The sequence below is a fragment of the Chiloscyllium plagiosum genome, unplaced genomic scaffold (genome assembly GCF_037043375.1).
Source record: "Chiloscyllium plagiosum isolate Xiang-an unplaced genomic scaffold, Cpla_swu_hap1 HiC_scaffold_15, whole genome shotgun sequence".
NCBI classification, from domain to species: domain Eukaryota; kingdom Metazoa; phylum Chordata; class Chondrichthyes; order Orectolobiformes; family Hemiscylliidae; genus Chiloscyllium; species Chiloscyllium plagiosum.
Genome location: NW_028270153.1, coordinates 5,973,092 through 5,988,864, shown reverse-complemented (window position 1 = coordinate 5,988,864; position 15,773 = coordinate 5,973,092). Strand labels below are relative to the sequence as shown.

At 44.6% G+C, this 15,773-nt stretch overlaps 1 protein-coding gene across 2 annotated transcripts in view; it reads right to left on the bottom strand.

The window, feature by feature from the left end:
- The window catches only part of LOC122560317 (14-3-3 protein beta/alpha-1-like), a 42,489-nt gene extending 34,174 nt beyond the window's left edge, over positions 1-8,315 (bottom strand). The window contains exon 1 of one of the 2 annotated variants that reach the window (XM_043710912.2): positions 8,087-8,315. The gene's annotated coding sequence lies outside the window, so the exon portion shown is untranslated. Of the gene's footprint in view, positions 1-2,747; positions 2,874-8,086 lie in introns of those variants that run through there. The other variant, XM_043710913.2, reaches the window with a different exon arrangement.
- Positions 8,316-15,773: the final 7,458 nt, after the last annotated feature.

The window sequence follows — 15,773 nt, the reverse complement described above, 5'->3', positions numbered from 1 at the left end:
CCTCTGGTCCAGAACTCCCCACACACATTCGGGACACCACCCATGTCCTCCACCTTCTCCAAGACTTTCATTTCCCTGGCCTTCAATGCCTCATCTTCACCATGGACATCTAGTCCCTCTACATCTCCACCCACCAGGACGAGGGCTTTCAAGCCCTCCGTTTCTTCCTCTCCTGATGTCCCCACCAGTACCCGTCCACTGACACTCACTCATTTGGCTGAAGTGGTCCTCGCCCTCAATTATTTCTCCTTTGAATCCTCTCATTTCCTCCAGACAAAAGGGGCGGGGTAGCCATGGGCACCCGCATGGCCCCAGCAATGTGTGTCCCTTTGTTGGTTACGAAGAACAGTCCATCTTTCGTAATTACACCGGCACTATTTCGTATCTTTTCTTCCGCTACATTGATGAATGTATTGACCCCACCTCATGCTCCCACAAGGAGGTCGAGCAGTTCATCAACGTCACTAACACAATCCACCCTGACCATCGCAGACACCTCCCTCCCCTTCCTGGATCTCTGCACCTCCATCAATGGTGACCGACTCAATACAGACATCATCTACAAACCCACCGACTCCCACAGCTACCTGGACTACACCTTCTGCCACCCTGCCTCCTGTAATAACCTTTATTCCCAATTCCTCTGCCGCATCTACTCCCAGGAAACCAGTTCCACCACAGAACACACCAGATGGCCTCCTTCTTCAAAGACCACAATTTCGCCTCCTACATGGTTGATAATGCCCTCCAATACATCTCATCCACCTCTGGCCTCTAACCCCGCAACAAAGACAGAATCTTCCCCAGTTCTCACCTTCCACACCATCAATGTCCGTATACATCTCATCATCCTCCACCATTTCCACCTACAAACGGGACCCCATCACCGGAGATATATTCCCTCCCTACCTCTATCTGCTTTCCATAAAGACCATTCCCTCTGCAACTCTCTTGTCAGGTCCACAACCCCCACCAACCCACCCTGCACCTTGCCCTGCCACTGCAGGAATTGCAAAACCTGCATCCACACCTCGCCCTCACCTCCATTCAAGGCCCCAAAGGAGCCTTCCACACCCAGAGTTTTGCTTGCACTTCCAGACATGTAATTTACTGTATCCATTGTTCCCAATGCGGTCTCCTCTACGCTGGGGAGGCAGGAAGCATACTCGCAGAGCGCTTCAGAGAACATCTCTGGGACACCCAACCAACCAACCAACCCCACTGTGCCGTGGCCAAGCACTTCAACTCCCCCTCCCATTTCGCGAAGGACATACAGGTCCAGGGCCTCCTCTGTCACCACACTCCAACCACCCAACGCCTGGAGGAAGAACACCTCATCTTCCGCCTTGGGATCCTCCAACCACATGGCACGAATGTGGATTTCACCAGTTTCCTCATTTCCCATCCCCCCACCTTATCCCAAATCCAACCTCCCAACTTTGGCACCATCCTCATGACCTGTCCATTTTCCTTCCCGCTGAACAGCTCCACCCACCTCTCCGGCCTATCACCATTACCTTCACCTCCATCTACCTATTGCACTCTCAGCTATCTTCCCCCCAACCCCACTCCCCTCCCATTTATCTCTCAACACTCCCTCGGCTCACAAGCCTCATTCTTGATGAGGGGCTCTTGCTCAAAACATTGATTCTCCTGCTCCTTGGATGCAGCCTGACCTGCTGTGCTTTTCCAGCACCACACTTTCTCATAACCTAATCTAGTCTCATTTGCCAGCACATGGCCCATAACCCTCTTAAACCCTTCCTATTCATATACCCATCAAGATGCCTTTTAAATGCTGTCATTGTACCAGCCTCCACCACTTCCTCTGGCAGCTCATTCTATACATGTACCACCCTCTGCGTGAAAAAGCACCCCTTAGGTCCCTTTTATATCTTTCCCCGCTCACCCAAAACCTATGCATACCCTCTAGTTCTGGACTCTTCCACCCAGGGAAAAGACCTTGTCTATTTATCCTATGCATGCCCCTCATGATTTATAAACCTCTAAGGCCGCCCCTCAGCCTCTGACACTCCACACTGAATAATATTCTAATCAAAAGGTGCAAAGCAGCATCGCACAGGTTGGACGGCTATCCAGGATACAGGAAAGCAGTCTGGTTTAAGAATGAGATTTCAGAGTTTAGGTGCTAGGGTAGCTGATGGGATGTGTAAGAAGCCAGATTTGGGGCAGAGATTTCAAATGGTTGCAAAGTTAATGGGAACTAACAGAAAACCGGGTGGGACGGAAGTCATTGACGGATCTGAAAACCGTAAATGAACATTTTTAAAAAAAAGCAACACAGCCAACCTAGCTCAGCAAATAGAGTGGAAGAGACATTCTGCGATTTAGAAAGTTAAAATGTGAGCTCATCCACAATCTTATGAGCAGATCGTACCAGAGGAAATTGCTTAGTGAAAAGACACACAGAAATACAAAATCTTAGGTTCTTGTCATAAGGCACACTGTAGGAAATCCAAAAAAAATGTTAGTAGCACTGAACAATTCCAACTTATCAATATATCGGATTCTAATGTAGCTACAGCAACGCCCATTCAGCAGCTGGTTCTTACAATAATACGTCTTCAACATATTAGAAGCTTAGAAGTTGAAAACAAAATTTACATTGTGTCCAAAAACCTGCAGAAGCTAAAGGTGCATCACCCTACATTTAGCAACATTCACTAAATCACACCACCCGGCCATTTAGACTCACCAAGGACCTTTTCACCTACTTATTAACTTACAGCAACGTCTGTGCAGGTAGAACTTCAACTTTTTTTCACTCAAGCAACAATCTGTTCATTAAAACTGGAGCTCCTACTCCCACAAGCAGAAACCCAAAAGCACTTAGCTTATGATGCAACTTGTTTCGTTAAACTGGTTTAACCAGTACTCCCTCCCACCAAGCCTAAACAAGCTGTTACACCTCCTGTTAGGTTCAGATTTGCAAAACGAGCAGCTCAGAATCAAATGAACTCAACAGTTATTGTGTTTGGGCTGTTAATTATTTAATTTCAGAGAAAAAGTCCTAATTGGTCAGTGGTGAACTGTATAACTGAGGACTCCACTTTGCTGGACTTATGCCCGTCTGCATCAACTTATCAACTGAACAAACAAACTGCTCCTGGTTAAGCAATTTTAAAAGGCTCATTATTGTTTCACATCCCTCCATGACCTCACCCCTCTCTTTCTTTATTCTCAAGCCTGACAACTCTCCAAGATACTTTTACTCCTTTAATTCTGACCACATTAGGATTTAATCATTCCACCACTAGTAGTAAGGCCTTCTTCCATTGTCTGGACCCTAAGCTCCAGAAATTTGTCCTTTTATCTCTCTGTCCTTGCTTTTCTCCTGTGAGATGCTGCTTAATATCTACTTCTTTCGTCAAACATTTGGCCACTAGCTTTTATCTCTACCTGTTACTTGACATCAAATTTTACTGCCTGGTATTCTTCTGAAGCTCCTTGGAATTTTGACCATTTCAAAAGGTACAATATAAATGGGCAGCACAGTGGCTAGCACTGCTGCCTCACAGTGCCAGAGATCCGGGTTCGATTCTTGCCTCAGGCGAATCTCTGAGTGGAGTTTGCACGTTCTCCCCGTGTCTGCATGGGTTTCCTCCCACAATCCAAAAATGTGCAGGTTAGGTGAATTGGCCATGCTAAATTGCCTGTAATGTTAGGTAAAGAGGTAAATGTAGGGGAATGGGCCTGGGTGGGTTACGGGTCAGTGTGGACTTGTTGGGCCGAAGGGTCTGTTTCCACACTAAGTAATCTAAAAGATCTAAAAAAAATGTAAGTCTTTGCTGTTTAAATTGTTCAAATGATCAGGTCTGTCATTGGCTTGTGTAGTGATGTGAACCAGTTGGAAGCAGTTTTATACCAAGGTGGATAGATTCTTGATAAGCAAGGAGATGAAAGGTTATCAGGGTAGGCAGGAATATGAAGTAATCAGATCAGTTATTATCTTACTGATTGGTAGAGCAGGTTTGAAGAAGCTGAGTGCCCAACTCCCACTTGTATGCTGGATTGTAATGTTCATCTCATTCTCAAACATTAAGGAGCATAGAACATAGAACATAGAAGAATACAGCGCAGTACAGGCCCTTTGGCCCTCGATGTTGCGCCGATCCAAGCCCACCTAACCTATACTAACCCACTATCCTCCATATACCTATCCAATGCCCGCTTAAATGCCCATAAAGAGGGAGAGTCCACCACTGCTACTGGCAGGGCATTCCATGAACTTACGACTCGCTGAGTGAAGAACCTACCCCTAACTTCAGTCCTATATCTACCCCCCCTTAATTTAAAGCTATGCCCCCTTGTAATACCCGACTCCATACGCGGGAAAAGGTTCACACTGTCAACCCTATCTAACCCCCTAATCATCTTGTACACCTCAATCAAGTCACCCCTAAACCTTCTTTTCTCTAATGAAAACAGCCCCAAGTGTCTCAGTCTTTCCTCATACGATCTTCCTTCCATACCAGGCAACATCCTGGTAAACCTCCTCTGCACCCGTTCCAGTGCCTCCACATCCTTCCTATAGTATGGCGACCAAAACTGCACACAATATTCCAGATGCGGCCGCACCAGAGTCTTATACAACTGCATCATGACCTCAGGACTCCGGAACTCAATTCCTCTACCAATAAAAGCCAGTACGCCATATGCCTTCCTCACTGCACTATTTACCTGGGTGGCAACTTTCAGAGATCTGTGTACATGGACACCAAGATCCCTCTGCTCATCCACACTACCAAGTATCCGACCATTAGCCCAGTACCCCATCTTTTTGTTATTCTTCCCAAAGTGAATCACCTCACACTTAGCTACATTGAATTCCATTTGCCACCTTTCTGCCCAGCTCTGCAGCTTCTCTATATCCTGCTGTAACCTGCCACATCCTTCCTCACTGTCAACAACTCCACCGACTTTCGTATCATCCGCAAACTTGCTCACCCAACCTTCTAACCCCTCTTCCAGGTCATTTATAAAAATGACAAACAGCAATGGTCCCAAAACAGATCCTTGCGGAACACCGCTAGTGACGGCACTCCATGAAGAAACTTTACCATCAACTACTACCCTCTGTCTTCTTCCATCCAGCCAATTCCTAATCCAAACCTCCAACTCACCCTCAATGCCATATCTCCGTATTTTCTGCAGTAGCCTACCATGGGGAACCTTATCAAACGCCTTACTAAAATCCATATATACCACATCTACCGCTTTCCCCTCATCAACCTCCTTCGTCACCTTTTCAAAGAATTCAATAAGGTTTGTGAGGCACGACCTGCCCTTCACAAAACCATGCTGACTATCCTTGATCACATTATTCCTATCCAGAAAGATTTACACGAATTGAGGGGTGTGATGAGAATGATTTCAGCTAGGACTGAGTCCGAATAATGGAGAATGAGAGCTTTTAATAGTTGAAAATGAATTTGGGAAGAATTTCTTTTACATAGTGAGTGGTGAGAATGACAACAGTCACATGGAGTGTCTAATGCAGAGAACACTGACTTATAACAGGAGGCTTGTTGCATTCAGGAGCAAAAAGGCAATAGAGGGATTCAAGATTTGTTGGGGGGGAAAATGTCATTGTACAGGCTGGTGTGCAAAGGGGTCAAAATAGATTTTTGTGTGCCACTTTTAAGTTTTCAGAGGTTACTACTACATTCCCACCAACTCAATTATAAAGTCAATTATGCAGTCACAATACACTCTCGTGTTGACACGTGGATTTAGACTCAAACAATTTGAATAATTTATTAATATTTTCAATCATCAACTCTGAAGAGTCACTGGACTCTAAGCATTAACTCTTTTCTCCCTATAGATTCGATCAGACTTGCAGAGTTTCTCCAGTAATTTCTGTTTTTATTTCAGATCTCCAGTATCTGCTTTTCTTATATCCTCCATTATCAAGTCACCACTAAACTAAAGCCACAGCCCAAGGGAAATCGTTAATTTCTTAGATACCATGTTATTTAAATTCAAGTAAGACGATAGACATGAAAGTTAGCAACAAACACTTGTTTCAAAATACACACTTCTACATATATAAAACCATCATTCTAAGCACATCTTCCACAGATCAGTGAGGTCACAGTTAATTTCTTTCTGTGCAATATGCACAAAGCTAGAACCATCTTAACTAGGTAGTTGCCTGTCTCTTTCTTTCTACTGCATCTCCAATCTCAATCTCAGATTCAAATTTAACAATTAACACATTGCTCAAAATGCTAGAATCCAGTATAGTTTGTTTTGCAAGTAATGTTATCCTGACTTACACAGTCTTAAACAAAAGACTGATAAAGCATTGTGCTGGAAAAGGCACAGCAGATCAGGCCATGCTTCATCAACTCTGATTTCTCCAGCATCTGCAGTCCCCATTGTCTCCTTAAACAAGAGATTTCATATTCAATTGCAAAAAATTTGTTACCTTAGTGATATAGTTTTCTTGGATCTCCATTGGGAATTCGTTTGTGACAGTTTTAGAACTGTTTTCTATCCATTGTAGCCTCCTCTTCTCCCTTGTAGCCACATTACACCCCCACAATTCATTTGCAGCCCTTTCTCTTGTCCCCTTCTTTCTTCAGAACCTGTTTGGAGTAGCCTTTCCCATTTTTGTTAATGCTGGTTCTGGCCTCATTAAAAATGCTTCCCTGATGACTCCAGACCAGTTTGATTTATATACTGTCTTTGAGAACAGCCTTTATTGTTAAGTGCAGTGCAATACAGTGGAGTGAGTAGTGAAAAGTTTGTAATGTCACCTTTCGGCACCACCTTAGGTACAGGTTACCTAGATACAGATACTTCAAGTGTTGCCGCAGAATTGAAATAGTAAAGAAAAAATTAGCATGGGAATACACTTTACTATCAGGTTCGTAGCTCCTTGAAAGTGGAGTCGCAGGTAGATAGGATAATGAAGAAGGCATTTGGTATGCTTTCCTTTATTGGTCAGAATATTGAGTACTGGAGTTGGGAGGTCATGTTGCAGCTGTACAGCACATTGGTTAGGCCACTGTTGAAATACTGCGTGCAATTCTGGTCTCCTTCCTATTGGAAAGATGTGAAACTTGAAAGGGTTCAGAAAAGATTTACAAGGATGTTGCCAGGGTTGGAGGATTTGAGCTAAAGGGAGAAACTGAACAGACTGGGGCTGTTTTCCCTGCAGCATCTAAGGTGGAACGGTGACCTTATAGAGGTTTATAAAATCATGAAGGGCATGGATAGGATAAATAGACAAAGTCTTTTCTCTGGGGTAGGAAACCTGGAGGGCATATGTTTAGGGTGAGAGGGGAAAGATATAAAAGAGACCTCAGGGGCAACTTTTTCAAGCAGAGCATGGTACATGCATGGAATGAGCTGCCAGAGGAAGTGGTGGAGGCTGGTACAATTGCAGCATTTAAGAGGCATTTGGATGGGTATATGAATAGGAAGGGGTTGGAGGGATATGAGTCGGGTGCTGGCAGATGGGACAAGATTGGATTGAGATATCTGGCCGGCATGGACGGGTTAGACTGAAGGTTCTGTTTCCGTGCTGTACATCTCTATGACTCTGAGTCCAGAAGGAGAATAAAAAGTGTCCTAAAGTACTCACTTATAGTCCTCATAGTCCTTTTCCAACATGAATCCGTGCCCGCCAAGTTTCAGAACATGAGGCCATGCTGCTCCTCCATTTACAGGTTATGCTTCTCCCACATTTATTGAACTCATTAGCAACAAACATGTGAAAGAACCAGCCTATGATTAGAGAAGTTAATACTCAATATCCCCTTTCATTCTATTAAGGGCATAATTTTTGACTGATTTTCACCGTTAACAAATTTTCCCAGGCAATTTGTAGACTTTGAGTGAATCTACCACCTACCGATATATTTTTGGCATTAGTGAGTAATATAACCAGACAGACAACTGACAGACTACCCTGTTTCTGTGTGATAGTTTCCACACTTCAACTGCTGCTGTGCATTGATCCACAAGCAATCCTGAGAAATCATTTTCTATTAAATTTACACATCGTGCAATAATTTGAAGTAAAAGTCTTTAAAAACCAATAAACACTGCTTACCTCTGAACCCCCAAGTGCAAAGATCTTTGGAATCTCCTATGGTTGTAAATGGAGCTTTATAAATGTACGTCTTCAGTTCTTCATTTTATTGTGTTGTTATACTGCATCCGATGTCATTGTAATACTTCAGTTTAATTTCACATTATTAGGATATTACTCTTAATGCCTTCTCTTATATTATTACCTGCTGTTAATACTCCTAAGATCAACCCTTGGTTCTCAACTATGAACTACAAGATTCAAATCTCACTGCAGGACTTGCACACAAAAATGAAAGTTACCACCTTAATGTAAGAGCTGCCACTTTTCAGATGAGACCTTAAACTGAAAGCTGTGTCTAGATATGTTTGAAGAAGTGCAGAGGAGTTCTTCCTCAGATCCTAATCAATATTTATCCCTTGAACAATATCAAAAATAAATTATTAGGTTGTTATCCACATTGTTGCTTGCCAGAGCTTGCTGTGTACAAATTAACTGCTGCTTCCTATACTATTCAATACACTATACACAATAATGACAACATTTCATATGGTAAAAGGTTTTGAAATGTAGAAAACAGTCAGCCATTTGAGCATTGAGTCCAATCCACCAAGCAATATGACCATGACTGATCATATCGCAACATCATTTTCCCACTCACCCCATACATACCTCCTGCTCTAGAAAACTATTTCTTTCTTGAAAATTTCAGTGACTTGGCCTCCACAGCCTTCTGTGGTGGAGAATTTCACAGGTTCACCTCCCTTTGAGTGGAGAAATATCTCACCTCAGTCTAAAATGACCTACTGGGTATCCTGAGACTGTGAGTTCTGAAGAAATCATAGAATCCCGACAGTGCAGATAAGGGCCATTTTCCCTTTTGCAGAGACACAATTACATTAGTATTTTTGCACTTTGCTCCACTCTTCCCTCCAACCACACAATGTTGACTTCACCAGTTTCCTCATCTCCCCTCCCCTCATCCCAGATCAAGCCCTCCAACTCAACACTGCCCTCTTGAACTGTCTTACCTGTCCATCTTCCTTCCTTCCTAACAATCTGTTCTACTCTCTGCTCTGACCTATCACCATCACCCCCCCCACCTGTATCTACCTATCGCCTTTGATCGATCAGGTCTGTACTAATAGTCTGAAAAGCATCTCATCCCTGCAACATTTCCATGGCTAATGCATCTAGCGTACATATCCCTGCACACTTCGTGGCAACTTGGCATGGCCAATCCACCTAACTTGCATATCTTTGGACTGTGGGAGGAAACCAAAGCACCTCACAGAAACCAACACAGACATAGGGAGAACGTACAAACTCCACTCAGTCATCAAGGCTGAAATTTAATGTAGATCCCTGGTATTGTAAGGTAGTAGGGCTAATCACTTGCCACTCCTAAACATGTCGACTAGTTGTGAAAAGCATTAAACAAATGCAAATCTATTTCTGCCATATTACTTGAGTTGGTACTCCAGATTTTCTTAATGTACTATCAAATCAGTGTAATTACAATCCAAATCCAATTCCTCATTGAGTGTGCTATTAGGTGAGGGACCCCCATCTTACTACATCATGACTCCAGTCTCACTGCTTATATCTGAAATTTGGGACTGCGATAGGGTTATTACTCCAAACTCACTCAAATGTTGCACTATCACACCAGCTTCCTATGTTACTGCCTTATTCTGACTGGCACCATTTGGTTATTCTTATCTCCCAGTCCAAATGTCCAATTCCAATAGTCCTTTGCATGTCATCAAATGAACCACTCAACCACTGTAGCTGCAACAGCATGTCAGTGTGGGATTTTGTACTAAATGACTGATGTTTTAGCCCTGCAAAGTCTTTCCACATATGAAGCCAGAGATCATCCAGGACAAAGCAGCCTGGTTATTGAGGTCCCTATCCACCACCTTAAACTTTCACTCTCTCCATCATCAGCACATAATGTCATCAGCATGTACCAATACCCAACCTCTCTACCTAACATCACCGATGACATGTGAATATCACATGGGTTTGCAATGCTTCAACAAGGTGGTTGGCTCACCATCCTCACCAGTGCAAATAGGATTCAGTACTAAATGCCAAACTTTTGAGAGTGCATACCACATTCAGTGGTGGATTGAAATAAAACTGTGGTATTATTCTAATCTCAACATTACATGTAATCTTTCTTTTCTTTGCGAGTTTCTTGTCCTACTGTATCATTCATTCCAATGTTCTTTCATTATTATTATTATTATTCTCTCCAAATTTAAATGTTGGCTGTTGCATCCCTGGTGGTCCTGCATGATTACACCAGCTTCCCATATGAATGCAGTGTCCGTTTGTAATTACAGCCTGTCCTGTTATGCTCCTATAATGAATTCAGACTCTTCCAATGTTACTGGTGTTTGTGACTCCATTATTACCCACTCATCTCTAAAGTGCAGTAGGCCAGACTCTCCTTATGCAAAAACACTACTACACTAGTATTTTTGCACTTTGCTCCACTCTTCCCTCCAACCACACGACACCGTTGATTTCACCAGTCTCATCTCCCCTTCCTCCAGATCGAATTGAATTGAATTTATTGTCACATGTACTGAGGCACATGCACTGTCCTCTTGAACTGTTCAACTTGTCCATCTTCCTTCCTACTTTTCCGTTCTACCCTCCGCTCCAACCTATCACCATTCACCCCCACCTGCATCTACCTATCGCCTTCCAAATTACTTTCCCCTCAGCCCCAACTCCCCTTCCTATTTATCTTTCAGTCCCCTTCCCCACCCTCCCGACATTCCTGATGAAGGGTTATGTCTGAAACATCAACTCTCCTGCTCCTCAGGTAATGCCTGACCTGCAGAGCTTTTCCAGCACCACACTTTTCGACTCCACTCTATTGTGTCAGTCCATTATTACTATAGTCTGTTCCTCTTGTTGTACTATTATCAAGTCTTTCCGTATACTTTAGTCTATTTCTACTTGTAGACACTGTGGTTGTGAAAGGCACTCTGGAATTGTAAATCTTCCTTTGTTTATACATTCCAGCATCTGCCAGTGATTGTAGAAGTAATCCATTACTCATTCATTACACTATTTTACTCTCGTCAAGTTGACCTCCAGGTCCACCTGTTGTTGCCCTGTTACTCCGGCTTCTCCTTTATTGTCCTACACCTCCAGTGTCTCGACCATTGCACCAACTCTCTGTTTTTTTTTGGATCTCTATTACTTCAATCTCTGCCACTCTGATTTCCAGTGTTTCTCCAATCCGCCTGTTACTCTGAACTTGGTTACTGTATCTGTCTCTTATTCTATCACTGTTACCTGATCTCCCTGTTACTAGAACTTCCCTGTGTTCCTCTGATTACTTTCTGTTACTCACTACGTTATCCTAACCAACTCTGATCTTTGTTACTCTGACCTCCGTATGTAACTCTGATCTGCCTGTTACACTGATCTCCCATCTCTGCTTGTTAATCATGCTTTATCTGTTACTCTTGGTTTTTGATTTCTATTACTCCAATCTGGCCATTTTTCCTAATCTCCATTACTCCATTGCAAGGATCTCTAATACACTGATCTGTTATTCAAATCTCCCCAAAATCCCACTGTTACTCAAGTTCTCCCTCTATTACACTGACATATATTATTCTGATCTCTATTACTTAGAGTTCCCTTTACTACTCCAATCTCTGCTACTGATCTCACTCTACTCTGATTGGTGACTGATCTCTGTTGCTTTGAATCCCTATTACTCTCTGTTACTTTGATCTCACTTATTCCAATCTCAACCTGTTACTCTGATCTAACTCTGTTATTCTTTGCTATTCTGGTCTCACCCTGTTATTGTTACTCTGATCTCACTCTGTTACTTTGATCTTATCCTGATGAAGGAGCGTCGCTACGAAAGCTAGTGTGCTTCCAATTAAACCTGTTGGACCATAACCTGGTGTTTTTTTTAGATTAGATTACTTACAGTGTGGAAACAGGCCCTTCGGCCCAACAAGTCCACACCGACCCGCCGAAGCGCAACCCACCCATACCCCTACATTCACCCCTGCCCCTAACACTACGGGCAATTTAGCATGGCCAATTCACCTAAACTGCACATCTTTGGACTGTGGGAGAAAACCAGAGCACCCGGAGGAAACCCACGCAGGAACGGGGAGAATGTGCAAACTCCACACAGTTAGTCGCCTGAGGTGGAAATTGAAACCGGGGCTCTGGCGCAGTGAGGCAGCAGTGCTAACCACTGTGCCGCCCACCATTGTGTGATTTTTACTTTGTACATCCCAGGCCAACACCGGCATCTCCAAATCATGATCTTATCCTGTTACTCTCTATTACACTGATTTCACCCTGTTGCTCTGAACTCACCATGTTAGTCTTTGTTATTCTGATCTCATCATGTTACTCTGAACTCACCGTTATTCTATTACTCTGACTTCACTCTGTTGCTTTCATCTTACCCTGTTACTCTGATCTCACTCTGTTGCTTTGATCTTACCCTGTTATTCTATTATTCTGATCTCACCCTGTTATTCTATTACTCTGATCTCACTCTGTTGCTTTGATCTTACTCTGTTACTCTGATCTCACTCTGTTACTCTGACCTCACCATGTTGTTCTCTGTTACTCTTTGTTACTCTGACCTCACAGTTACTCTGATCTCACCCTGCTATTCTCTGTTACTCTGATCTCATCATGTTACTCTGAACTCACCCTGTTATTCTATTACTCTAATCTCACTCTGTTGCTTTGATCTTACCCTGTTACTTTGATCTCACTCTGTTACACTGATCTCACCCTGTTATTCTATTACTCTGACCTCACTCTGTTGCTTTCATCTTACCCTGTTACTCTGATCTCACTCTATTACTCTGATCTCACTCTGTTGCTTTGATCTTACCCTGTTATTCTATTATTCTGATCTCACCCTGTTATTCTATTACTCTGATCTCACTCTGTTACTCTGACCTCACCATGTTGTTCTCTGTTACTCTTTGTTACTCTGACCTCACAGTTACTCTGATCTCACCCTGCTATTCTCTGTTACTCTGATCTCACCATGTTACTCTGAACTCACCCTGTTATTCTATTACTCTGATCTCACTCTGTTACTCTGACCTCACCATGTTGTTCTCTGTTACTCTTTGTTACTCTGACCTCACAGTTACTCTGATCACACCCTGTTACTTCGGCCTTTCACAATTACTCTGCTGTTCCAGTTACTCAGTGCTTTTGTTACCCAGGCCTGTAGTGTTCCTCTCATCGCGCCCCCCCCAAATCCCCGATGTCTTTCCCCACCCCCCACGCCGGGTTAGTCTTTCCCCACCCCCCCCACGCCGGGTTACTCCCCCCCCAAGAGGCCTATCTCCCTCCCACACTCACCTCTATCTCTCTCTCTCTCTTTCTCCCGCCGCGCGCTTCTTTTCCGTTTCCTCTCTCTCCCCCTCCCACTACCCCTCCCCCCTCTGGGTTGCCTGGGTAACTGCTCCACGCGGGGTCTCCGCGGAACACTCGCAGGGACACTGACGTCTGCGTTTCCCCGGCAACCGGGTGCCGCCGCCAGGGGCAGTGCGCCTGCGCACGACCGGCGGGAGACACGCTGTGGCCGTTGGGAAGGCCGAGGGGGTTAGTGTCGTTCGTAATTGGGAGAGAGAAAACAGGAAAACCCCCCTGAAAATATGGTGCTGTGGCTTCACTTCACTGTCAGAGGGTCAGTGCTGAGGGAGCGCCGCACTGTCGGAGGGTCAGTGCTGAGGGAGTGCCGCACTGTCGGAGGGTCAGTGCTGAGGGAGTGCCGCACTGTCGGAGGGTCAGTGCTGAGGGAGTGCCGCACTGTCAGAGGGTCAGTGCTGAGGGACTGGGCACTGTGGGAGAGTCAGTGCTGAGGGAGTGCCGCACTGTCGGAGGGTCAGTGCTGAGGGAGTGCCGCGCTGTCGGAGGGTCAGTGCTGAGGGAGTGCCGCGCTGTCGGAGGGTCAGTGCTGAGGGAGTGCCGCGCTGTCGGAGGATCAGTGCTGAGGGAGTGCCGCACTGTCGGAGGATCAGTGCTGAGGGAGTGCCGCGCTGTCGGAGGGTCAGTGCAGAGGGAGTGCTGCGCTGTCGGAGGGTCAGTGCTGAGACGTTAACTGCTATGTTTCAGATAAACTGTTAAATTTCCCATGAGGAGCAATTCCATTCCAACATGGTTAAAAATCTCACAATACCAGGTTATAATCGAACAGTTTTATTTGGAAGCACTTGCTTTTGGAGCGCCGCTCCTTCATCAGGTGATTGTGGAGAATACGATTGTAAGACACAGAATTTATAGCAAATCATGACTCCAGGACATGTCCTATTCGCGGACTGCAGTTTCCCCTCCCACGTCGTCAACAATACCCTCCGGCACATCTCCTCCAAGTCCCTCACCTCTGCCCTTGAACCCCTCTCCTCCAACTGCAACAAGGATAAAAGCTCTGTGGCTGACCACTTCAACTCGACTTCCCACACCACCCCTTCGCCCACCAAGGACATCCTAGCCCTGGGCCACCTCCACCTCCAAATCAAAACCACCTACCAATTGGAGAAAGAATGCCTTATTTGTCTTGGAATCCTTGAACCACATGGCATCAACCTCGATTTCACTAGTTTCCAAATCTCCCCTCCTCCCACCTCATCCCAGACCCAACCCTCCAACTTGGCATTGCCTGCCTGACCTGTCTTGCCTATGCATCTTCCTTTTCATCTATCCACTCCACCCTCCCCGCCAACCTATCACAATTACCCCCCCCCCCACCTGCATCCACTATCTGCCTTCCCAGCTGTCTTGCCCCCCCACACCGCAGCCCCACCATGTATCTCTCAGCCCCCTTCCCCTCCACATTCCTAATAAAGGGCTTATGCCCAAAATGTTGACTTTTTTTGCTCCTTGGATGCTGCCTGACCTGCTGTGCTTTTCCAGTGCCACACTTTTCTCCAGCATTTGCAGTCCTCACTTTCTCCTCCCTGTTAAATCATCTACTAAACTGTCTTAACTCAAAAATGTAAAAGATACCATCAACATTGCACCAACAACTCCCCTTAATCAAGAAAGCAAAAAATGCCTCTACTTCCACAGGAGGCTAAGGAACTTTGCCATGTCTGTGAAGACTCTTATAAATTTTTATACATGCACTACAGAATGCAATGTATCTGGATGCATCACAGCTTGGTACCACAACTGCTTTGCCCAGGACCGTAAGAAATTACAGGGAGTTGTGAACACAGCCCAGTCCATCACACTAGCCAACCTTCTATCCTTTGACTCCATCTATATTTCCTACAACCTCTGGAAGGCAACCAACATAATCACAGACCCCTCCCACCCCGATTATAATCCCTTCCGATCTCCTACATTGGGCAGACGATACAAAGCTTAAACACCCAAACCAACAGATTCAAGAACAACCTTTTCTCTACTGTTATTAGACATCTGAATGGACCTTTCAAATTTTAAATTTAATACTGTTTCGCTCTTTGTGCACCTTTTCTGCACCCAAACCACGGTATTCCTCTGTTCTAATACCCTAATGCATTTTGTCTGGTATGGCCTATGCTGCATGCAAAACAAAACGTTACACGTTACGTAGGCAAATGTGATAATAAATCAAATCACTCGGTGGCCTCTCACTCTTGCAACAGATATGTCTAGTGACATTTACTGAGTTCCAACAGAAAAGTATTATCTGAAA